This window comes from Trichosurus vulpecula, chromosome 1 (genome assembly GCF_011100635.1).
Source record: "Trichosurus vulpecula isolate mTriVul1 chromosome 1, mTriVul1.pri, whole genome shotgun sequence".
Classification (NCBI taxonomy): domain Eukaryota; kingdom Metazoa; phylum Chordata; class Mammalia; order Diprotodontia; family Phalangeridae; genus Trichosurus; species Trichosurus vulpecula.
Window position 1 is genome coordinate 109,386,361 of NC_050573.1, and position 25,588 is coordinate 109,411,948.

General features: G+C 37.8%; 1 pseudogene; it reads left to right on the forward strand.

The window, feature by feature from the left end:
• The window catches only part of LOC118834307, a 35,654-nt pseudogene extending 22,614 nt beyond the window's left edge, over window positions 1-13,040 (forward strand).
• Window positions 13,041-25,588: the final 12,548 nt, after the last annotated feature.

The window sequence follows — 25,588 nt, forward strand, 5'->3', positions numbered from 1 at the left end:
AAGCACTAGGTTCCAGACACCATGTACAAAAAAGAACATCAAAGCCCACATAGAGGACATGGGAGTGAGAGTCAATTTCTCATCATTGACTCATTGCTAAGGTATTAGTTTAAGAGATGTGTACTTTCTGCCTCTCTCTAACGGTTATTACCTAATAAGATGCCATTACTCAGTTTGGGTTTAAGTCACAGATAAAATAAAGTACACTAGCATTAATTTCAAGATTTCAGAGGTTCATGCTTTTCCCAGAAGTATGTTTAGGGGTATTGGTATTTCTTGTGTTTATTTGCATTATGATCTTATTTTTTGTGGGTGGGAAGGGAAGGGAATAAGCCTTTTTTTAAGCATTCACTGTGTGCCAGGCACTATGCTAAACACTTTATAAATGTTACCTTACCTGATAGGGAAGAAAATCAATCCCAAATGTACATGTTTTGTTAAATCTGATCATGACATTCTTCTGCTCAAAAATCTTCAGGGGACCCTCTCAGCACCCATAATCTGGCCCTATCTACCCTTTCAGCCTTATCAGATACAACTACCCTGCAAATAATCGATATTTTCATCAAATTAGACTACTCTCTGTCTCCAGGACATTCCCTACAGTCTCTTGCCTCCATGTCTTTGCTTATGCTATTTCTTTTGGAATGGACTTCCTCCTCTCTCACCATTACCTTCTGAAATCCTATTTATCCCAACTTAAATGCCACCTTATAAAGCCTTCTGTGATCCTCCAGGTCAGACTTGCCATAGATTTTTGTTTTGTACCTCACTAATGTATTTCAATATGTAATGTTTGAAACTACAGTTCTCTGTGTTTGCATCTTTTCCCTTAGTGAGGCCTGCAAGATCTGGCTAATAACTGAAATTGGTACCTCCCCTAGCCTGGCACATAGTACTCTGCACACAAAATGTACTTAAAAATAGACTTGCTGAAAGAATGAATTATTCTAATGTAAGATTCTATAATTCTAAGTCTATGAGTGTGTATGTCCAAACTGGCTAGCTCAGTTGGATATAACATGATACTTAGGAAGTCAAGGCAGTGGGTTCAATCCCTATAAGGACCTAGGATCTAAACCTTGCAAAACACTTTATACTTGTTTTCTCATTTGGTCTTTAAAATAACCCTGGAAGGTAGTTGCTACTATCATCCACATTTTATAATAGCTAGTATTTACAAAGAGTTTTAAGGTTCATAACATACTTGACATATGTTATCTTACTTGAACCTCTCAATAATCCCCTGAGGTAGGTGCTATTATCATCCCCATTTTATAGATCGGGAAACTAATGTTAGTGTCTAAGGAAAGATGCCAACTCAGATCCTCCAGAACCAATGTTCCAAGTCCAATGTTCTACCCACTTTGACCCCTTGCTCACTTTCTGGAATCTCATTCATGTGGGTATTCCTTCCAAAGGTGATATCATAATCCATCCTGTGTGGCTCTTATCCATGTCTGTCTGTAAATCCACAACAAGGAGTCTATACCTCAGAGTAGGCACTTTCTTCCAGCTCTCTTGATGTTAACATGGACACCAATAGAACATCTTTCCATTAACCACTGCTCTCAAAACATGAAAGGCTCACCTTTTGTCCCAGTCATATCCTTTTCTTTGATGGTCTCTTTTACACCTATGCTCCACCATGTTACTTGTAATATATTTTAGCCGACTTATGGCCACCAAGTACCCTTCCAATATTTGGTGTGACTGGCAACTTTGATTCTTCAGAGACTATGACATTCTATAGCTCACATTCACATGTCAACAAAGATTACTAATTTTTTAAATGGGCCATTGTTTCAGAGAGAAGCTTGACATAGCTAAAAGCACTGAATAAAGGATATTTTCTTCTTCCTGTCTACTTCTGGGACCAGGTCGTTGTCTAAATATGACATATTTAAGCTAATGAACCTGCTCTGCCTCTTGGTTGTACATCCAACTGCATGGCATAGTCTGGGCAATAGGAATGCTTTATCCACTTGCTTTTTCCTGTGTGAATAGTTAAACCAAGCTCTTTTGAGTAATTATCTATCTCATTTTTAGGAGGCTCTGCAATTTTCTAGGATTTGATGTAATCAGCCCAATCTGGAAGGCCTTACCATCTATGGGGAACTGTCCTTCTGTTGGCATTCTAGAATAAATATCCTTTATGAAAATAGAGTATTTTTTCTCTCCGTGTAGCAGGGCTATATAATAGCTCTGCTCTATACCTAGCCTCAGCCACATTTCACAGATTCGTGATGTTAATCCCAAGAGGACCAGATAATCATCATAAGCCTCTCTCTGTTACTGGAAAAACAGCAACAACTAACTATGAGCCAGTAACATCTGCATCATCTGAGACCTTGTTGGGAAGGCTTCTATTTTCATCTATTGGCATTGTACTTGTCGTGCACAGATAGAGATGGCTTTAGGGTCACTGCCAGGCTTCCACTATTGTCTATTTGCCTAGAGGTATGGAGAGGATGATAGCCTGTCCTGTTACATAGTGACAGAGCAGCCACCCTATCTCCTCGTCCTTGAGTAGGTCAAACAGAAAACAATAGGAAAAGGTGCACTGTGGAAGGGAGGGGGTGTTGGAACTTTCAGTAGAGTAAAAGCCCATTGACTTGTGGAAAAGCTAGAACATTACCATCAAATTCAGGATGTCAGCATCTCTTCCATCCACCAGCAGAGCCTCTCGTTCCAGCTTGGGTCCTTTCCTACCTTTAGAAGAAAGCTTTAGGAAGTCACCCTGGCCCCTCTCCATCCCTTGTATTTTTCTTTTGTTGACAACTTAATATGTTTCCACACTTCCTTTTATGGGGAAAGATAAGGATCCTGATGGCAATCAGTTGTGCTGGGTAGGAAATGCCACATTCTTTAGTGTAAATATTTGACTAACCTTTCTCTGAGCTATATATCATTTGACAGAGGCACTAGAAAGGCTGCAGGCCCTTAGATTCTCAGGTGAGATATCCAGGTAATAAATTATGAGAAGTTTTTTCTTTGTATTTTTTTACGTCTAGAAGGCACACATGCACCCCTGCTCTACGTGACTAAACTGTATTAGATGGATGTTAAGGGTGGGGAAGGTCCTTAGCTGTGGTTTAGTGAGTATCCCTTTGGTAATATATTAATTGAGGAAGGGTGATCATTGAGATGTTACCAAAAAAAAATGAATGAATGCCTCCAAAGCTGAGGACCTTGGAGGATAAACAATAGCCTAGCCAATAGATTTAGCTAAGCTCTTTCATCTTCCCCAATCTAGGGTTTTAAACAGACAGGCTCATTCCACACCTTAAATGAGGTTCTTAAGCTCATGTTGATTGGCAGCCTTTCTGAAAGGGGGGTTTATAACCAAGCATGAGAGCCCAGAAGAAAAAGTCCCTTCATGTTCAGATTAAATGGTGAGATGTCCTGGTTGAGGGTGTGGGGGGACAGCCATTGTGATTCTCAGAAGCATGCATAGCCTCAGGAAAAACATGAAGCTTCCATAGCCTGGTGTGGTCTGGGACCCCTCTATCCTCTGCCAAACAAACCAGCCTGTGTTCATTCATAGGCTGGTGCAAGCTGAAAGACACCCAGGAAGTGGGAGGTTATCTGGTACAATGGGGATGTTGTCAAATGTCCTTCTAAGGCTTAGTCCTAGGGAGAGGGGAAAGAAAAGGTAAGAATGATAGAAATGAAGGGATGGGGGTGGAAAGGGAAGGTCATTCTCTTCTAGTGTTTCTTGGTTACCTTAAATGGCACTTACAATACTTTACATTTATTTAAAACCCCCCTCCCAGAATCTTCAGTCCATGAGATTTCATCACATCCTAAGACATCTATTTATCTTAAATGTTTAAAGCACTTTGGAAAGAGCTCAAGTTAAGCTGATATATTGGATAGCCAGCTGGACTTGGAATCAGGAAGATCTGCTTCCAAGTTCCAAGTCAAAAACTTACTGAGTGATCCTGGGCAAGGGCCTTGACTTCTCTGAGTCTGTTTCTTCACCTAAAAAATGGGAAGTGTCAGGTATAACAATTATTTTTCAAGGTTCCATTGCATATCAGATAAGATAATGTATAAAAATGCCTTGCAAATTTGAAAATACTACATAAATATATATAAATATATAATGCCTATAGTATATTAAAATATATAAATATTAGTTATTATTGTCTGAGTTCTTAATGAATCAAAAAACATTAATTTAGTCTGACTTATGACATGCCAGAGACTCTTCTAGGTGCAAAAAATACAAAGACAAACATTAAACAAAAAAGCTCTCTGAGCCCTGTCTAGTAAAAGTCAAGCCAGTGAGTCACAAACATGAATACTCAGAGAAGAGGTTGGGCTTAAATTCCACATCTATGAAGTCTATGGGAGCCCAAAATCTGGCAAAACAAAATTATAGCAGAATAACAACCCTTATGTTGATAAGACTAAACTCTATTTTCATGGAAGATATCTAGTGTAGAATGCCAAGGGAAGAGGAATTACCAGTAGATGGTAAGGCCCTCCAGATTGGGGAGCACAGTGAAAGACATTCACCAAATAGACATTATATTTGCTGTTATTCAGTCCTGTTCAATTCTTTGTGACTCCATTTGGAGTTTTCTTGGAAAGATACTGGAGTGATTTGCCATTTCCTTCTCTAGCTCATCTTACAGATGAGGAAACTGAGATAAAGAGGGTTACATGACTTGCCCAGGGTCACACAGCTAGTGTTTGAGGCCAGATTTGAATTTAGGAAGATGAGTCTTCCTGACTCCAGACTGGTCACTCTATCCACTGTGACACCTAACTGGCTGAAGACAACATAGAGCACTTTGTGTACCTTATTTATCTGATCCTCCCAACAACTCTGTCAGAATCAAATGAGAATATGTACGTAAAGCACTACATATGTAATCTATTATATTTATTTGTTGAATAGCTTTTTCTTCATGACCTTGGGATGTGAATTCAGCTTTACCAAGACACCAGTTAGCATGTTAGATACTACTACTCATCTTCCTGAGTTCAAATCTGGCCTCAGACATTTACTAGCAGTGTGACCCTGGGTAAGTCATTTAATCCTGTTTGCCTCGGTTTCCTCATCTGTAAAATGAGCTGGAGAAGGAAACGGCAACCACTCCAGTATCTTTGCCAAAAAAACCTCAAATGCGGTCACAAAGAGTCGGCCATGACTGAAACAACCGATCAACAACAAAAGCTTTAATTCTGTTATGTAGAAAGATATCCGTCAGAGAATGGAGAGATTTTCATTTCACTCAGTCTTGGACCCCTCATTTAGGATCATAGATTTAGATATCATCCAGTCAAACCCCCTTCATTTTATAGATGAGAAAACTGAGGCCCAGAGAAGTTAAATGACTTGCTTAAGTTCACACAGAGTAACAAAGGCAGGATTTGGACATGGGTCCTCTAACTTCAAAGCTACTGCCCTTTTCATTTTCATACTGCCTCTATTCATTTGGAGGGAGGTCCACAGCACCTGATACAACCCCTGTCCCAAGTGGTGCTTCAAGAAAAGTTATACCAGGATCAGGGCAAACTGTGGTCCTGTATCTACCAAAAAAAAAAACCCATAGCTCATGAGGCCCCATCAATGTGTTGACTTTGAGTCATCAAACATGGAACATAATCCAAAGCAAAGGCAATTGATTAAATAGGATAGTAAGAATTAAAATTTTACCCCATAAACCAAGGATACACTGCCCCACGAGTACCATTACTGGGAAGAGTCGATTCAAACATGTATATAACAAGGTAACACATACTAAAGGGCACACACAGCGAGAGTACATGTGGCCAAGGGAGAATGTGTAGAAGACTTTTAATGTCTCCTGTTGATGTCATCGAGATTCATCTCCTGGACCTGCAATCTATTTACATTGTATGTCATACAGTCTTTACCAGGCTTACAGATGTACTACATAGTCTCTGCCAGGAGTTGTTCCATCCTCTTCTCTTGTGGCCACTGCTTGATGATTCTTCTCTACTGCTACCATCACTGTTTGCCACTAATAGGCAAGGCTCCATTGACTACAGGGTTGTGGAGCTTCTCTCTGCTTCCAGCTTCTGCCTACAGCTAGAACACTCAGCTGACACACTATCTTTTCCTCATAAGAGGAAGAGCAGGCTCTGTAATGTCCATGGAATAGGAAAATTTTCCCCATTCACTAATAGGCCTATGTGACCACATGTGTTCCATCACAGCTGTGATACCTCCTGAGTCACATAAAGCCATGTAGGTGGTTGTATTACCTTGTTCAGACAGCTGGAGCCCTGTCTGCTGGTCTTTGTGCTAATTTCTCTGCTTGTATTTTCTCTGCTTGTTTTCTCCACGTTCAGGGTGCTGACCTTTCCCCTGAACTAGTAAATGTAGTTAAAGTAAGATTGTTGACCCCTTAAAAGTTGCTTTCCTTTAAGAAAAGCAGATCAAAGAACCTGTTCTAGCAGACCACCCTGGATGTGCCAGGGTGCTTGCTGTTACAGGCTCTTACCACATCTCTTTTGGTTTAGAACACATAGGCCCAACTATTAACCTTTTAGGGAGTCAGGTCCACATACTCTATTTCAACACATCTTAATTTATAGAAGTCAGTGGGCTGTTAGAGCTGAAAGGAACTTTAGGGATCATGTACTTGATATCCTGGTTTTATAGAGGAGACAGTTCAGGCACAGTGAAGCTAACTCAGCCAGGGTCACAACTGATAAGTGATGGAGCTAAGATATGAACCTAGATTTTCTAACTCCAAAGCCCATGCTCTTTACACTGCCCTGTCAATCTAATTTTTTGTCATGGATTTTATCTGCATTCCCTGACCTAGAGGGAAGGGATAGGGAAGGGGAAAGGGGGACCAGGAAGGAAGGCATAGATTCAACCTATCACAACCACTAAAAGAACAAAGCAATACTCTACTTCTACTGGGGTCTCCAAAATCTCCTGCACAGAAATCCCAGTTGAATGCATTCATTGCTTCCATGAAAAGGGTTAGGCACAGGGAATTGATAGAACCATCTCCAAAAGGCTGGGAAGACTTGTTGTTCAGTCATTTCAGTCATATCTGACTCTTTGTGACCCCATTTGGGGTTTTCTTGGCAAAGATACCAGGTTAGTTTGCCATTTCCTTCTCCAGCTCATCTTACAGAAGAGGAAGCTAAGGCAAATAGAGTTAAGTGTCTTTCCCAGAGTCACACAGCTAATAAGTGTCTAAGGACAGATTTGAACTCAGGAAGATGAGTTTTCCCGACTCCAGGCCCAGCACTCTACTCACTGGGCCACCTAGTTGACCTGTTGGGAAGACAACGACCTTTAAATTTTCAGCCTCACACTGGAATCTATAGTTGGAAATCAACAAACCTACAAATAAGGGCTTGATTTATTGTTTTGTTGATTGTCTAGATTTAAGAAACTGACAGAGAAAATATTAATAATGCAGACTAAATTTGAAGGTGTGTCCTGTATGTGGTGGTGGTGGTGGTGGTGGTGGTGTTGGTGTTCTTGTTCCCCTTCTTCTTCTGTCTGGAAAGCCACTTGTTAAACATTTACTACCATGTTTACCAGTACAATGTTAAGGGAAATTATATGGAGCAGTTTGTTCCGTAGAAACAATATTATAAATTTTATAAATTGCCAACTGGCTGAAGAATTTTTCATCTGGGTTTCACAATGTTAGAAGGGCTGCCATATATGAGGGATTTGGCCTGTTCTGCCTGGCTCCAGAGGGCAAATTTGGTAGGAGCAATGAAGAAAGATGCAAAGAAGTAGACAAGATAGCACAGTGCTCTGCACATGATAAATATATAACAAATATTTGTTGAATTGAATTATTCACAGACTCCAGTTCACAATTTGTCCCCATTTTAATGTTCTCCTTTCCATTGTCCTGATTTTATTATTCATCCAAAGTCATAAACACCAAAAACATAGCTTTTTCCTTTTAGAGACTGGCTCCTGTTTCCCTAGGGCTGGGTAAAAATGTCTGTTAATCAGAATTGGTTGTAACCAAGTTGGCAAAACATCCGTACATTAAGCCATCTGGCATGACATGGCAAACTCAGTATATTGGACATGGCATAATCAGGGCATTCATTAGAATGGATCTGGGCTCACTTTCTCCAATTTCCCCTCAGCTACTTTTGCACAGGGCAAATACCCCAAGCTCCTGGTGTTCGATCAACCAATCACCAAACTCTTCTAGGATTTGAACCCAGGTTTTCTAACTCCAAAGCCTGTGCTCATTACATTTCTACATTACTGCCCTTCATAAATTTAAAACGGCAGAAATTATATATTTTCAGATCGCAGTGGAATAAAGCTAAAAGTGAATAGCAAAACTACATGCAAACAAAGAGAACTCTGTTAAAGAGCAATAGGAATGGGAAAAAACCAGAAAACGAAAATCAGAATATTTCAAAGATAATAGCATTATATATTTGGTTCTACATCAATTCATAGAAGTCTTCCAATTTTTCTCTTAGATCTCCATATTAATCATATCCTATGAAACAATAGCATTCCATTATATCCAGAAACTACAGTATGTTGTACCCAATCAGTGAGGGACCCATTTTATTCCCAGTGTTCACTAACGTAAATAATAATAACGTAATAATATAACGTATATAATAATAACGTAATAACTATAATAATGTAAATAAGCCAATATCAAATGCTGCCTTCTTCAAATTAATGGTAATGACCAAATTGGGTCAGAGAAAAGAAAAAGAAATGTGTCTTCCTCTTCTCAGGGAGTAAGAGGACTGTAAGTGCAGAGTATTATAAATACAGACGTGAGCCCTTTTATTGCTCAAAATTTTCTCTGTCAAAATGAAGAATTCAATGGTATTGAGGAAAGATATATTGGGAAATTATTTGGATTTAAACAAAGGTGCAAAATCAATTAATTGGGGGGGGGGGGAAATGAGGGTAGTAATATCACTTCAGAGGTAACATAACGTAACATAGGAAGCCTGCTATTTGAAAGTCAGGAAGACTTGAATTCAAGCCGCTTCTCCAACATAAACTGGCTTTGTGACCCTGGGCAAAATGATTAACCTTTTAATGCCTCCAAAGAATTCTCTAACACTATAAATTTCAGAGAAAATGCTCATCTGAAATGGTACAGGAAATTTCCTTAGGAGGTTCCCTATGCCAATTCCTAGGCCAGTTCCAAACAAAAATCTTTGAATTACAGACAAAACTGTTCTTAAAGGCAAATTTAGATCATTGAGTGCCTCCATTAAAGAAAAACAAAAGTAGAAATAAATTAATTAAACATAAATTAAAGGATACTAGAAAAATATCCAATCAATACTCCAAAGAAAAGTTTTTAACAGTATTTTATTTTTTCTAATTATATGTAAAGGTAACTTTTAACATTCATTTTTATAAGATTTTGAATTCCAAATTTTTATCCCTCCCTCCCTTCCTTCACTCCTCTCCAATACAGCAAGCAATGAGATATTGGTTATATATCTACAATCACATTAAACATATTTCCACATTTACAATTCTGTGAAAGAAAAATCAGAACAAAAAGGAAAAACCTCGAGAAAGAAAAAGCAAAAAAGTGATAATAGTATGCTGCAGTGTGAACTCAGATGCCGTAGTTCTTTCTCTGAATGTGGATATCATTTTTCATCATGAGTCTTTCGGAATTGTCTCAGATCATAGTATCACTGAGAAGAGTTAAGTCTATCATAGTTGTTCATCTCACAATGTTGCTGTTACTGTGTACAATGTTCTCCTGGTTTTGTTCATCACTTCACTCAGGATGAGTTTATGTAAGTCTTTCCAGTTTTTTCTGGAGTCCTCCTGCTCATCATTTCTTATAGGACAATAGCATTCCATTCCATTCATATACACAACTTGTTCAGCAATTCCCCAATTGATGAGCATTCCTTCAATTTCCAATTCTTTGCCATCACAAAAAGAATTATTATAAATATTTTTACATGTGGGGCCTTTTCCCTTTTTTATGATCTCTTTCAGATACAGACCTAGTAGTGGTATTTCTGGATCAAATGGATCAAAGGATCATATTTTTATAGCCCCCAAAGAAAAGTTTCAAACAAAAGATTATAAAGTTAGTTAGGGACAAAAATCAATAGAAAATAAAAGAACAATTGATCGATGAACTTAAGATATTTTTAAAAGACATAAAATTGGTGAACCTTGAAGAGGTAATCAAACTAAAGGAGAGAAGACACAACAGAGAAAAATCAGCAAATTTGTAAACATTGTATAATAGAAATGAGAGGAAATGGAGGGCAACAAAATTGGAAGACCTGAGATCATCTGAAAAATTGAAGAAAGAGATCATTGAAAAGAAATCTCATTTGCAATCTTTGGAAATTAGCCTATCTAGAAATACATGTAGCCTAAAATGGGAGCCCTAAATGCCAAAGAGACATTTCCTAAAGCACAGGTTTAACTATGTCACTTCCATACTCAATCAACTGCAGTTGCTTCTAATTGCCTTTAGAGTGAAGTATCAGGTCTTTTGTTTAGTATTTAAAACCTTGCCAATCTGGCTTAGAATTAATGCAGTCCATTGTTCTTTACTCATGCTATGAGCCATTTTTTTTTTACTTTTTTTTCCTTACATTTGAAATCCCATCTTCCATGTCTTTACTTCTTCACAAGCTGGCCCTATATTTAAATTCCCTCCTCACCTATGCTTAGAATCCACAGATCAAATGCTACCTCTTTCTCAATTCCTCCTCCCAATCACTAGTGCTTTACTCCATTCTGCCCCTCTCCCAAATACCTCATACTTATGTTGCATGCACTTTGTATTTAATTATATATATATATATATATGTGTTTCCTTGCCTTCCCTGAGGCTGGTCGAAAATTCACTAATGGAGAAATAAAAAATAGGCTTTGTTGAAGACAGAAACTGTTTCTTTTGTTTTTGCCTTTTAAAACTCTAACACCAAGCACAGAGCCAAGTACCTAGTTGGTCCTTAAATGTTTGTTGAGTTAAAAAAAATTATAATGATTGGAATTAAAGAAAATCTAAATAATTGGAAGGACATTCAGTGTTCAAGGATGGGTTAGATTAATATAGTAAGAAATGGTAATACTCACCAAATAATTTACAAATCAGTTCCCATACCAATCAAAATTTTAAAGTGTTTCTTCGTAGAGCTGAATAAAATAAATTTATGTGGAAAAATAAACAGCAAGACTATACAGGAATAAGCAGAGGTGGAGCGGGGGTGGGGGGGTGCAGAAAGCTAACAAAGGTGGTTTTGTGCTTAGAATATATTACAAAATGGTTATTTTCAGAACTAGTTCATACTGAGTAAAAGATAGAGAAATAAATTAATGGAACAGAAAAGGAATACTAGACAACACACCAAATGCATATTAAAAATTAATATCTGATAAAGGTATAGAAAATAAAAACCAAGGAAAGTTCATTATTTTACAAAAGTATTTGGGAAAATTGGTTAGTGATGCAGAGGGAAATTCATTTAGACTCATATCTCTTGTTATGTACCTCAGTCAATTTCAGCTGGGTGATAGAAATCAACAAAAAAGAATTATAAAAATATGAGAAAGATGAAATAATATATTTATCTCAGTTGTACAGGTGAGATGACTTTTTTCTATTTAATAAATAGGAGATTTTTCTTCATAGCCACACCAAAGTCAACTATTGAGCCACCACCACTGACTGAACAGGATGATGCTGAGCTCCAAAGGTGGAGAAAGCTTTGTGGTATAGTTTGAGGACTTACCCTAGCCCTGCTCAGCTGACGAAATCTAACACTTCTCAGAATGCAAAATGCAAAATGGGGCATCAGGCATTCATTTTTCATCTATACTCGAGAAGGCAGACCAAGTGAAGAAGCATTTATTGAACTTGAATCAGAACATGAAGGCAAAATGGCACTGAAAAAAAGAGACGGAAAATATGGGACACAAATATGTTGAAGTATTCAAGTCAAACAACATTGAAATGGATTGGGTGTTGAAGCATACTGGTCCAAATAGTCCTGACACTGCCAATAATGGCTTTGTGAACCTTAGAGGATTCCTACTTGGCTGTAGCAAAGAAAGAATTGTTCAGTTTTTTTTCGGGGTTGGAAATCATGCCAAATGGGATAACACTGCCGGTGTACATCCGGGGGAGGAGTTCAGGGGAGGCTTTGACGCAGTTTGCTTCACAGGAAATAGCTGAAAAGCCTCTAAAGAAATACAAGGAAAGAGTAGGGCACAGGTACACTGAACGCTTCAAGAGCAGCTGGATATAAGTTAGTAGTCATTATGATCATCCTCAAAAGCTAACACCTATGCAGGGGCCAGGTCCTTATGACAGGCCTAGGGCTGGCAAAGGCTATAATAGCATTGGTGGAAGAGCTGGGTTTGAAAGAATAAGGTGAGGTGTCTTTGGTGGAGAGTATGGAGGCTTTCATGACCACAATGGATATAATGATGGATATGGCTTTCGGTTGGATAGATTGGGAAGAGATCTCAATTACTGTTTTTCAGGAATGTCTGATCATATAGATATGGAGATGGTAGGTCCACTTTCCAGAGTACATTGTATGCACATGAGATTACCTTACAGAGCTACTGAAAATGATCTTTACATTTTTTTCTCACCACTCAACCCTATTCAAGTACACATTGAAATTGGACCTGTTTGGCAGAGTGACTGGAGAAGCAGATGTTGAATTGGCTACTCATGAAGATGCTGTGGCAGCTATGGCAAAAGACAGAGCAAATGTGCAGCACAGATGTGTAGAAGGCATCTTGAATTCTACAGCAGAAGCAAGTTGTGGTGCTTATGGTAGTCAAATAATAGGAGATATGGGCCTGTCAAACCAGTCTAGCTAGTGAGCCACTGAGTGGAACTTACAGAGGAGGCTATGATGGTCAAAGCAGCATGAGCAGATATGACCAAGTTTTACAGGAAAACTCCAATGATTTTCAACCAAACATTGCATCAGGAGCAATGAACAGCAGCTACTACACTAGCGGGAGCCATGTATCTATGGGAGTAAATGGAATGGGAGGGATGTCTGGCATGTCCAGTATGTGAGTGGGGGATAAGGAATATAATCCTGATCACTGACACTTAGTCAACTTTTTTTAACAAAAAAAGTGAAATTTCACAGTTTTTCAACACAAGCTTGTGACTTATGCTTACTGCAAGTGAAATCATGATTGTTTTTAAAATTTTCGGGTTCAGTATTTTTGAACACAGAAAAACATTCATCTAGTCTGTAATAACCAAGTTGAGTAAATACTAAAACTCTTAAACAACTTCACCTTTTCTCAAGATAGTTATGTTGTAGGAACATATTTAAGAAGCAAGCATATTTAGGTTAAAGCAATTTCAACTATGTTAAATGTGGCTCTTATATCACATTACATGGAACATTGAGATGTATGTTGGGACACATGCTTTTTTGTAAAACAAATATAGGAGCTGTGTCTATGTAAGACATTTTGCATGTTTGTTCTAGTTTATTTCATTTACTACCCTGTAAGGCACATATATTTAAGCTTTTTTTAAGTTAATGGAGACAATTTTTAAAAACTATATATATATATATATATATATATATATATATATATATATATATATATATATATATACACACACTTTAGTATTTGGTCCTGGTATTTGCATTAAATTCTAAGGCTTTGATTTAAATCTTTCATTGTATTGTGATGTCCTTTTAAGTGAATTGCACTAAGTAAAACTTGTTAAATAAATCTTCCTTTCAAAGTAAATGAACGAATAAATTAAAAATAGAAGGAATTTTTAAATACCAGATAAATTAGTTGATTTCATTAAAATTAGATATTTCCACATACCAAAATGTAAATCATCAAAATAAAATATGGCAAATATGAAATATAAAACTTTAGATCTAAAATATATAATGAATTGTTAATGATTCACAGAAATTAACTCCTGGTTTACATAGGATAAATGGTCAAAGGATATGAAGAAACAATTTTCAAAAAACACAAATGTTTAATAATTACTTGAAACGATGTTCAACTTCACTAATAATGGAAGATACAAATTAAAACAACCTTGAGGTACCACCTCACAGCCATAATACTGGTTGAATAAAAATAGAAAAAGTCATAAAACTCAGCACTGGTAAGGTTGTAGAGAAAGAGGTGCATTCACTCATTTGTTCATTTCTCATATAATTACAAACTTGTGGAATCTTTTTAGAGATCGAGCTGAAAATTTGCAGAAAAGATTACCAAAATAATTATACCCCTTAACCCTGTAGTTCCATTGTTGAGAATATACCCTAAGAGTATTATAAATACACACACACACGTTGTCTTTTCAAAGATTTCTATTGCAGTGGTATTTGTAAAACCAAAAGACTGGAAGAAACCTAAGCATACAATAACAGGGAAATGGTTAACTAAATTGTGGTACATTAATGTAATGAAATTCTAAAATTCAATTAAGATGGGAAGATACAAGAAATAGAAGGAAATATGGAGGGGGGAAAACCTTTAAAAAATAATCCAAAGCAGAAAAAAAAAGCAGAAACAGAAGAGAGCACACACTAACGAATATCATGTAAGACAAAATATGGTTGGGAATGACAATAGAAAAAATAGTATCTTGATGGAGGTGTTGAGGACTTGTCTAAAATATTATGCCATTTTATGCATTGGAATTCACTCACTAGGATGTCACAAAACTACAAAGAACAAACATAGCCTCAAAGAAGAGAGATGAAAAAACCCCTCCCCCTACTAGTTGGCAGAGGTGAGTGGTCCACTGGTATGGAATACTGCATATATTTCAGATTTTTCAATGTATTGATCTGTTTGACTGGAGTTTTTTCTCTCCTTCCTCTTTTTCTTTTTAAAATAATTCTTTGTTACATGGCATGACTCTCTGGGAGTGGGGGACAAGAAGGGATACAGGGAGACATTTAGGCAATATAAAAATTATTTTAAAAAAGAAATTAATTCATTTAAATTTAAATAATTACAAAATAAGTATAATTGGGTAAATTGATGCTTAATGCTGTTTATAAAAATCAATTACCCATTATTTAATGAGTGCTGTATTCAACTCACTATAAGGAATACAAAGTATAAAATGTGATTCCCTGCCTTCTGGAAGCTTCCAGTCCAGTTGGGGGAGGCAATATATTCACACAGGCACAAGGTAACGAAAAGAGTACTGGGCTGGAAGTCACAGGACGCTACTAGAATCCTGGCTATGTGTGTGACCTTGAGCAAGACATATCATCTTTCTTAGACTTTTTTTTTCCTTCCCTGTAAAATGAAAATGGAACTATATGATCTCTTATTTCCTTTTCAGCTCTAAATCAATGAGGCTTCATCTCTGATCCCTAACCCAATACAGTATAAACTTATTGAAGGCAGGGGCTGGCCGTTTGTTTTGCATTTTATCTTTGTGTCTCAGGCAACTAACATAGTGCCTTATCCATAACAGACATCTAGCAAATACTTGGTGGATTTATCTGGATCCTACAAGCCAAAGAAAAGATGACTGATAATATAAATCCATAGATGATTCATACTAAATAAAAGTACAGGAGTTCAGAGTCCTGGGTTCAGTGGGGAAGTGAAGAGTTCATGAAAAATCTGAAATTTGATCTGGCTCTTGAGAGATGGAAAAAATTCAGAGTAATGTGACTGAGGGATTCTGGGTGCTAGGGGGAAATGTCCAGTTAGCATAATGTAACAGAATAAACAATGAATGTGAAGACTTGGGCCTGACTTCTGGCTCCAATTATGTGACCATGGGCCTCAATTTTGTCATCTGTAAAATAGGGTTAACAACACTAGCGCAACCTACCCTGTGGAGTTGTTGTGAGGAAAAGGTTTAAATCTCACAGTGTTATAGAAATTATTACTAAAAGAAGCAGAGGTGAGAAAGCTCAAATTGTGTGTGGGATGCTCTGATTGGAGTAGAGGGTTCCATGCAGAGAAACAGGGGGCAGTAAGGCTGGAAATGTGATTCACATCTCTTTTCACCTATTAAAAGTAATCTCTCACCAGGATATTCATCATCACTAGAGGACATAGAGTCGGGATTCTGAACTTTCATACTGAAGTTATACTCCTTTCCATGGTAGAATTCCTAGGGTCTGGAAATGAGGTTAGGGAATAGGGAGAAGAGAAAGTAAAGTTTCTTAGCTGTTTCATCAGGAAGAGGTCAGGGCTCACTCTATACATTTTTTCCTACCTAGAGTGAAGGTGAAAAGCAGAATGATAACGAATTTTAGGGCTGCTAGAAGAATGACTTTATCACTCTCATGGTTGTCACCATATCATCTTTGTTTTCTTTTAACAAATCCTTTCTATGCTGCATGAAATTTATGGTGATCCGACCTCCAAGAAACTGAGGCACAATTATGGAAGTCAAACATCAGAAAAATGGTTGAGTAAGATTAAACAAGCAGAGCAAGTGCATAGGGACAATGGGAAACTCTATGAGCCTGCAACTTGGTTCACATGGAGGATAACCTCTAAGGGAAAGAATAAGGCTAATTACTTAAACTCAAAACACACTACATCCGAAGCGGTTAACCCTGTGATATTGTAATGACTCATGCCTTCGCTACTGCTACTTTCGGTCCTCATTAATGATCTGTTATCTGTTTGGTTATCTCTGATCTACCCAGTGTCACTATGGGTCTTTAACAATTACTCTGGGCTTTCACAACAGGGTTCATTGATATTTTTTTTCATCGACCAATCAAGAGTTTTTATTTAACACTTACTAGGCACCAGGCATAAGCCCTAGGGAATACAAAGAAAAAGAAAAAAAAAAGCAGTTCCTGCCAACAAGTAGCTTACATTCTAATGGAAGAGCCGATATATGCCTACATCAATACATAGAATATAAAGACAGAGTATATGGAAACCTTGGAGGGAAGAGTAGAAGCTAAGATGTGAATAGAGAGGGACAGAAAGGGCCTCAGGAAGGGAAGGCAACTTGAACTGAACCTTATAGGAAGCCAGGGATTCTAAGAGGCAGAAGTAAGGAAGGAAAGCATTTTAAGTGTGGAAAATGGTAAAAATGAAGGCATAAAGGCAGGTGATTGAGTATTAATGTCCTATGCAACCACATGGCACAGTCAAAAGAACACTGGCTCTAGAGTTAGAGAAGCTGGGTTCAAATCTTACCTTTGATATTTCCTGCCTGAATGACCTTAGTTGGGCAAGTCACTGACTCTCCTTAGGCTTCAGTTTCCTTACCTATACAATAAGGAGGCAGATGGGGTGGTCTTTGAGGTCTATGATATAAAATGGATTTGTTCATTTTGGTTTGGTTTTTTTTTTAATCATCTCAAAATCCTTTAACAGCCATTGCACCTAAATGGCATAGTGGATAGAAGGCTAGACTTGGGTTCACTCATGTATCACACATTACTAGCAGCATGACCCTAGACAAACCATTTTAACCTCTCTTAGCCTCAGGTTCCTTATTTATAAAATACAACGTTACAACTCTAGCACTCAACTCACAGGGTTGTCATCAGGCTCAAAAGATAGGATATGTATATACACTTTGCAGACCTCATTTATGTGGCTGGTCATTTTTCAGTTGTGCCCAACTCTTCATGACCCCATTTGCATTTTTCTTGGCAAAGATACTGGAGTGATTTGCCATCTCCTTCTCATAGCTAATGAGTGTCTGAGGCTAGATTTGAACTCAAGAAGATGAGTCTTCCTGATTCCAAGCCTGGAACTCTAGCCACTGTGCCAGCTAGCTGCCCTCCAAACCTTAAACTTTAAAGCAAGCCTTAAAGCATTATATACATATCAGTAGTTGTATTATCTCATTTGATCCTCAAAGAAAACCTAAAAGTTAGGCAAGGACAGTGTTACTGTCTCTAATTCATGCATGACGCTCCTGAGGCAAGGTGTTTTAGTGACTAACATTTCACCAAATCAGGCCATTTGAAGAATTTCCAGCTTAGCAAAAGGCAGATCAGTAAATTAATAACTTTTTAATTCCTAGTCTTTTGTAGTAGTACTAAGCCAGAAGTAGCTACTAGCCAGAAGTGACCTACTATTGTGTGTTTTTTTCAGAAGTGAAAACCGAAAAGGAAATTTTCCCTCGTTTCTTATTTTTAAATTCTGAAAGAAAAATAGAAATGGGTTTTTCTTCCTCCATATTTTCAGGTGTCTTAAGTACTAAGAACATGAGAATCAGAGATGTATTTTCTAATCCTTAGTATGGCATCAACTCTTTCTGTGACCTCAAGCAAAACACTTCAATTTCTTTCACTGTAGAATAAAGAGACCGAACTACAGGAGTTTTGCAGTCTCTTTCACTTCTAACATTCTATCTTAGGTTTCCCTCCAACTCTTACATCCTACGATTATATGATGCAATATATGTCTAACTTTAAAAATAGCAATGCTGGAGGGGCTGTAGAAAGATAGGCATGCTGACATTCTATTGTAAATTGGTCCAATCATTCTAGAAAGTAATTTGGAATTAATCTTTAAAAAAACTTAAGGTAGTAGGGCATGATGATGCATAACACTACCAAGGAAGCTGAGGCTGGCAGATATCTTGAGTTTAGGATTTCTGAGCTGCAGTTGGCTAAGCAGATCAGGTAGGTGTCCAAACTAAGTCTGATATCAATATGGTGAACCTGTTAGATGCTAAGGGAGTACCAGGTTGCCTGTGTTGGGGCAAGCCAGCCTGGGTCAGAAACAGAGGAGGTCAAAGTTTTCAAGACAATCAGTAGTGGTACTAGGCATGTGAGTAGCCTGAGAAATACTTCTAGCCTGAGAAAGATAGGGAGATGTAGCCTTTACAAACAACAAACAAAACCCAGTAACTAGAATGTCCATATCTTTCTTACTCAAAGATCTCATTGCTAGGCATATACTTCAAGGAGGTCAAAGGCAGAGAGAAATGTTCACTAGAATAGGCATAGTTGAACTTTTTGTGGTAGCAGAGAACCAAAAACAAAATATATGGCCATTGATTTGGGAATGGCTAAAGAAATTATGGTATATGAAAGAAACTATGAATATGAAGAATTCAAAGAAACATGGGATGACATATGAAAAGATAAAGTAATAATTAGAACCAGTAATATATATATATATATATATACATACACATATACATATATACACAATTACTACAACATGGCAAATGATAAAAAAGAAGAAGAAGAAAACTACATCCTGCATAACTATAATAACCAAGCTTGGCCTCTGAGAAAAGTCGAGAAATTGTTCTCCTTTCTCTTCCTTGAAGAGTTTGGGGGATATGGACACAGAATATTGCATGCATTCTCAGACATAATCACTGTATTGGCTAGTTTTGCTCAACTCCTCTTTTTTCCTACTAGTTTTTAGTCCTTGATATAGAATATGGCTCTTTTGGAAGACATAGGGAGGGGTATGTTTGAAAATGAATGTTACATAAAAACAAAATGTAGTAATAAAAATAAAATAGAATTTAACAACAACAAAGAAAATAGCAATGTGCCAAGAGACTAAAGATGAGCATCAAATTGGCCCTACCAACTCCTGAAGGAATGCATGGGAGTCAACAAACACTATTATAACTCTTTCATCTCTAAGTTTACACTCTCAGCCTCCCCCTAGAGCATGGGTTCTTAACCTTGTCTGCATCTTGGACCCCTTTGGCAGTCTGGTGATGCCTAAGGATCCCCTTCTTAAAATATTTTAAATGAATATAATAAAAAACATAGGCTTGCAAAGGAAGTCAATTCTATTAAAATAGTTATCAAAATATTTTTTTAAATACAAGTACCTGAGGTTAAGAACTTCTGCTCTAAACCTGGTACCCTCAACCTCTTTGTAATTTACTAAACACTTCCCCATTTGACTGGTTTGACTCATTCTTCAGAACCTAGGCATTACACACACACACACACACACACACACACACACACACACACACATACACACACAATTCCTGGCATTCTAAAGAACCCTGCAATATATAGGTATTCCAGACAATATGTTCCCATGTTAAGTGAAATTCACAACAGCCCTGCAAAAACCCAAGGCTACCACTGAGTCTAATGTCCCCTTTCCTCATCATTCTCCCTTCTCTCCAACTAAATTTCACATATCCCACAATCATCTTGCATGACCAGATCACGGCCCTTCTTCATATTCAGGGCTTTAAATTGAAAGGCCCATCCATTGTTCTGTCCCCTCTTCTTTCTCCTTGACCATGAGCAATGAGAAAGAACAGGAAGCTCTGCTAAAGGGGACTTGGTTTACTTTTTTTTGAGTCCCTACTAAACTCTCCCCAATTCCCAAAGGCAGTCTTTCCCTAAAAAGTCCAAAGGAAAATTCTAGAAAACATAAGTGAAGCTGTTTCATTGCATACAGCTTGCTCTCCAACCCAGGCTGCTTGAGAAGTCACAGAGCAGGAAAGAGAAGGAAAAGAATGTTCAGGTTGGCTTCTTTCTTTCTTCTTCTTTTTATTAAAGCAAATCTACTTCACAGCAGTTTTCAAACTGCAAGTTTAGTTTTCACTCAGCCTCCCCCCACCCAAAAAAAAGTCAGACATGCATCTCTGACAGGTGGCCCCCAACACCCTAATAACTTCCCCTGGGTTGATTGTATGGAAAGCCCTATTACTCACGAATCAGTCATGCAGCATCTAAGGCAAACTCCCCTTTATGTGCCTACCACCCCACTAACCCCATCAGAAGTATTATAATCTTTTCTTGACCCTGGGGCAAGATCACTCAACTTTACTACCAGGTTCAAAAATGGATGAAGAAAGGGCTTCATACTTTTCTAAACCTTAAAATATTGCATAAACGTAGTTATTGTGAATCGTATTGTGATAAACTTGGAAGAGATCTAATTAATATAGAACATCAGGTGTAGATGGGAACTAAAAATAGAAAATATTAGCATATAGATTTTAAATATAGAACAGTAGAGCACAGAACTATATAATTTAAAAGCTCTATGAGACCTTAGAGTACTGAATTTTGAAAAGTAGAGTATTAGAACGGGAAGAGGCCTTAAAACATGGAATACCAAGGATGGCAGCGGTTAGAGGGTGGGGCTTCAGCAGATGACAGCTATGGAGTTGGGGTGCTGGAGTGGCCTAAGTAAAAGTTGATGGCTGGAGAAAATGGTGTGACTTCCAGAGCTTACTTCCATTCCTTGATGCAATAAAATAAGAAGTGACTCAACAATGACGATAACAAAAATTCCAAAATGTTTGCTAAGTGTCTGGATAATAGAAGAAACATATAAGATGAGGTCTCTGTGTTCGAGGAACAGTCTTATTCTTCTTTCTACAGGAGGCCTTGCCTGATCTTACCATTTGTTAGTTCTCACCCAGCCCCCAATAAATTGCTTTGTATTTTCTCTGAATACATTCGATTGATACTTCTTTGTTTATGTGTCATTTTCTCCCCTGCAGAAAGTAAGCTTCTTGAGAGTTAGGATTATCGAATTTTTGTCTTTAGAGCTATCTAGTATACATAGTAGCACATAGTAGGTGTTGTTGAATTTAATTGAATTCCAGAGACACTCATGGAAGAATTAGAGCATAGAACAAGAAAGCATAAGTTGCAAAAATAGGCTGTGAAATGTGGCAAACATGACTTCTGAAAAAAAAAAAACAAAAAAAAAAACATAACTTCTGATGAAAACCTTATAGTAATTTGTTCAAGTTTTGACAGGTGATTTTAGAGATGTTATTGGTGTTGTTCAATCACATCAGACTCTTTCTGACCCATTATGGGGTTTTCTTGGCAAAGATGCAAAGATACTGACATTTCCCTTTCCAGAGGATTAAGGCAAGCAAAAATTAAGTGACTCTCCCAAAGTCACAAAACTAGTGGGCCTCTGAAGCCAGATCTGAACTCAGGTCTTCTTGACTGCAGGCCCAGTGCTTGATAAAGCCATGTAGCTGCCTCTATTAAAGATGAAACTAATTTCAAAAGCCAGGCAGAAAAATTATTCACATTACTTTATAGACATGCCTTCTATGCCTCTGTTGCTTGACTTCAGCCTAGGTATTTGCTATTTAGTTCTTGAGTAAAATAAAGCAATTTACCAAGCTGATCTAGAAACTCCACTTCCCAGATGACCTGTAGATTGTTTATGCCTTTAGCTTTCCTTTTGTTTTTTGCTTTTCAGAAGAAATAATATTTTATTGTTATATATGCTTTACTCCCTGTCTTCCAGAAGAATTTAATCTAGCTAGTTGGGAAGACCCAGGTAAGACACATAAAACCAGAGTAATATAATATAGTATATAGTTAAACATTAAAGTATGTAGTATAGACTGTGATGCACTGGAAAGCAATACCATTGCAGTCTTGGAGTGATAATGTCCCGTTCAATGTGGCCCAGGGCTGGTCAACGCAATTTATGGAAAGAGCAATGGAATTAAAGGACTGAGCTCAAATTCTAGCTCTGATATTTGAGTAACTGACCTTGGGCAAATGACTAACTAGTCTATTTATTCAGAAAGTAATTGGGAAACAACCAAGTATTTCAAGCAGATGAGTGTTTTGTGAGGAAATGGAGACCAAGAAAGGCAATGAGATTGATTCAGGTTATTCACATTCAGGTAATTAGTAACAGAGCTGAGTTTTCTCCTAGAATGGAATAAGTCCTATATTTAGAGTCAGGATACCAGGGATTGAATTTGGTGTCTACCATTTATGACTCTGTACAAGTCACTTCCCCCTCCCTGGGTGGGCCTTGGTTCCGTCAGGAAATGGCAAAGAGGAGGGAGGTGGTTGGCCTAAGTGATCTCTAATGTCTCACCCACCTCCAAATCCAATTGCTGTGAGAGTTCGAAGGAGAGGATGACCAGCAATGGCTGGAGTGATTGGAGAAGTCATGGAAGATCTAGGCCTTGATGAATAGGGAAGATCTGGATTAGTGGAGAAGAGTAGGAAATCAATGTCAACCAAAGAGAATAGCTGAGTCCCAGAAGTGGAGCTCAGCATAACAGGTTTGGGGGATAGAAAGGCAACTGGCTTTCTCAGAACTCAAGGTTTCTGCTGAAGAGGTAAAGGAAATAAGTCTGGTAAAATAAAGTGAGCTCTGTTTACAGAGGGCTTTGAAAAACAAGAAGAATTTAAATGAAACAGCTAGTAAAAGTCAATGGAAGACATTTGAATAAAGCAGGAACGTGACAAAAGAAAAGCATAGTTATAGATGAATCTTTTATCATATGTCTCTTTTAGAGGAAGTGTAGTCAAAAGACAAGATCAGTAAGTGGGTAGTCAATATTCCTGAAATCCAATCCTACATATTATTCCCCTCTAAATCCTCTGGTTTTTAAAACCTTTCATAACATTATCCTTTTCTCCCTTTCTATTCCAATATATGATTCCCCTCTGCATAGTCTACAACCCAGTGGTTCTGGCCTCCTTTCCATTCTTTGTACAAGACACTCCATCTTCCAACTTTCTGCATTGTCATTGGCTGTCCCCCTTGCCTGGAACACTATCTCTCTTCATCTCTGCTTCCTGGTTTCCCTGGCTTCCATCATAACCCAGATAAACTCTCATTTCAATCAAAAGTCTATCCCAGTTCCCCTTAATGCTAGTGAATTATCTCCAGCTTACCCTGTTTGTATAGAGTTTTCTTGTTGTTTCCCCCATTTGACTGTGAGATCCTTGAGAGGAGACTGTTTTCCCCTTCTCTTTGTATCCCCAGTGCTTAACATGGTGTCTGCCTCATAGTAATGAATATTTGTTCTCTTGACTTTCCTTAAACTTAAACTGCTTAAACTATCTATTCTGCATATACTTAAATCTGTACAATGTGCAAAAACTGGTACCGAGAACCGAGAATACCAAGATGAACTCAGACCACACCCCTTTTAAAGGAGTTTGCAATATAGTTGGGGAGATAATACAGGGATACTGTTCACCATAATACTAATCTAAATATAATAAGGGCAAGGAAAGGCCCATACAAAGTATTCTGAGGTGTTCAATGAGATAGAGATTACTGTTCATCATACCATAATATACTCATGGTGAATGCAAATCAAATGAAAAAAAAATCTTAGTCACTATGCTAAGAATTTCCTGCAGCCCTTAAGTAAAGAGTATTAGAAGTCAACTCTATTGAAGTTGCTGAAGTACCAAAGCATTCTGAGGAGGGGAAAGGAAGGAGTATATACCAGGTAAGTCAAACCATCATCTCAAGAACCACATTCCCTTCTACCCCAATGAAGATAGCTTAGAAACTTGGGAATAGCCTTCATCCCAGCCAGTCCCCCACAGCCAGCATCAAAGGTGACAACCCCTGTGGAAAATGAGACTATTAGCCTTACCACTTGCCATTACCAATAGTTGACCAACTACCATTTTCTTTTTTTTAATTCATTTTATTTTTAATTTATGGAACAAAACAAAAAGTTCCATATTATAGTACAATTTTTAAAAAGGTATGATGGTACATGAAACTCTAAATTTATTATGTACAACTTACTATTCCTTTTAAATATACAACAATTATCATGTAAATTTCTTTTTTTTTCTTTTCCTTTTTTTCCCTCCCTCCCCACACCCTAGAGAAGGCCACCATTAGAAACAAATAGGTGTGTGTGTGTGTGTGTAAAATTATTCTGTACATACTTCTATTTATCAGTTCTTTCTCTGGATGCAGTTAGTGATTTTCTTTATATGTCCTTTATAGTTAATTTGGGTATTTATAATAGTCAAAATTACTTATTTTCTCAAACTCATTCTTAAAGCAATATTGTTGTTACTGTATACAATGTCTTCTTGGTTCTGCTCATTTTCCTCTTCACTATTTTCTGCAGATCTTCCCATATTTTTCTAAAATCACTGAGCTCATCATTTCTTATAGCACAATAATATTCCAATACAATCATATACCACAACTTCTTCAGCCATCCCCTAATTGATGGGCAATTTCAAGCAGGTAAACCCAAGAGCCCTGGAAATAGCAGTGCCTCCCAGACCACCAACCCTGTATACAGCCCAGACCAGCCCCATAAGCATTGTCCAAGAGAGCAAGCACAGTAAAGAACGTGTAAGCCATCCCCACCATCTGCCAACTAAATGCCACCAACAGGGCAAGAAAGTCAGCCTAACTTAAGCAGCATGGTGCCCTGAGGCAGTGGCAGGAAGCAATATAGACCAGGTAAGTCAAACAGCAGTGCTTCACACTTCCAACCCCACTCCACCTTCCTAGCTTCCAGCCCAGGCCTCAAAGAGATCATTGGGGAAAGCAATCCTATCCCTTATAGGTACAAAGGTCTTGACTCCTCGGTAGTTACAGCCACTGGAACCTGGCAGAGAAAGTTCTCAAATCAAGCCAAGTCGTCAAGTATTTATAAAGGACCTATTTGTGCTAAGTACTGGAGAAACAAAGGGAGGGGGCAGAATGTCCCTTCCCTCAAGGAGTTCACAGGCTAATGGGAGAGACAATACACAAACTAATATGTACAAACAAGATATAGACAGGGTAAATGGGAAAGGGATCTCCTAAAGAAAGCACTAGCTTAAGGAGAACCAAAAAGGACCTTGCAGAAGGTAGTATTTTGGCTGAGATTTGAAAGAAGATGGAGATAAGGAGGAAGAGCTTTGTAGGTATAGA